General features: G+C 49.7%; 1 protein-coding gene across 1 annotated transcript in view; it reads left to right on the top strand.

Moving 5' to 3' along the window:
• MORC2 (MORC family CW-type zinc finger 2) overlaps positions 1-1,079 on the top strand; it is a 43,794-nt gene that overhangs the window by 35,234 nt on the left and 7,481 nt on the right. The window lies entirely within an intron of this gene.

Raw genomic sequence — 1,079 nt, 5'->3', positions numbered from 1 at the left:
GGCCTGAGAGAAGGGCATCTGCATCTGAAGGCTCTAAGACATGGCTTCCACTGTGAAGTGGAGGCGAACAGATGGTGCTGAGCCGAGACAATTGATAATCCAGACCATGTCCTAGGACAAGGTCGACAGACGTTTTCTGTAAAGGGTCAGTAACTCAATGCCATCAAGTTGATTCCAACTCATGGAGACCCCCATTGGGTTTCCAAGGCTATGAAACGTTATGGAAGCAGACTACCTCATCTTTCTTCCACAGGTTGGTTAGTAGGTTCAAACCACCGACCTTATGGTTAGCAGCCAAGTGCCTTAACCAACCTGCCACTAGAGCTCCTCTATGAAAGGTCAGTTAGCAAACATTTTGACCTTTGTGGTCTCTGTGGCAACAACTAACTCAGCAGTTTAGTGCAAGAGCATTTTAGACAGTATGCAAAGGAATGGGTTGGTTGTGTTCCGATAAAACTTTATTTACAAGACGGTGGATTTGACCCTTAGGGATAGTTTGTGACTTTAGTAGCAGCATGTTTGGGTGGGTTGGGCAGATGGGAGACCCCAGAGGGAAGGAGGCTGGTCCAGTTGTGAAATGTCCAAGGAGAGGGAATGGGAGCAGCGGTGGGAGTGGGCTGGCAGGAATAAGGGCTAGATCAGAGGTTATTGGCAGATTGGCCTTTGAGTGTCAGCCAGTGACAGGAGGAGGTAAGGGACACATGCCTCCTTTGTCTCAGTCCTGGGGAGGTTGATGCTGAAGCTGTTAGCTGGGAGTGGCGACAGTGAGGCTGAGGGAGATGAGTCAAGATTTGATGGGTATACTTTGGAGGCACCAGCAGTACATTTCTGGTAGAGATTCAGGAAGGGAGGGTGGTCAGGGCTGGAGGTGGGGATTTGGGATCTGGTGGGAATGGTTAAGTTTCCCAGGAAGAGTTTCTAGAAGAGAGAAGAAGGTGTAGAAACTGTTGTGGGTGTCTGGCCCTCGTGTGGTAGGCACATGGCGTATGAGGCATGCGTGTAACAGTTCGCAAGAGAGACACGGCGAGCTCTTCAGTCCGTTCTACATTGAAAGCGAAGTGAGGCGAGGAATTGAAGAA

This window comes from Orycteropus afer, unplaced genomic scaffold (assembly GCF_000298275.1).
Source record: "Orycteropus afer afer isolate SDZICR_OR568_19922 unplaced genomic scaffold, OryAfe1.0 scaffold00420, whole genome shotgun sequence".
Lineage (NCBI taxonomy): Eukaryota > Metazoa > Chordata > Mammalia > Tubulidentata > Orycteropodidae > Orycteropus > Orycteropus afer.
The sequence above is the reverse complement of the archived record's forward strand: the minus strand, read 5'-3'. Positions and strand labels throughout refer to the sequence as shown.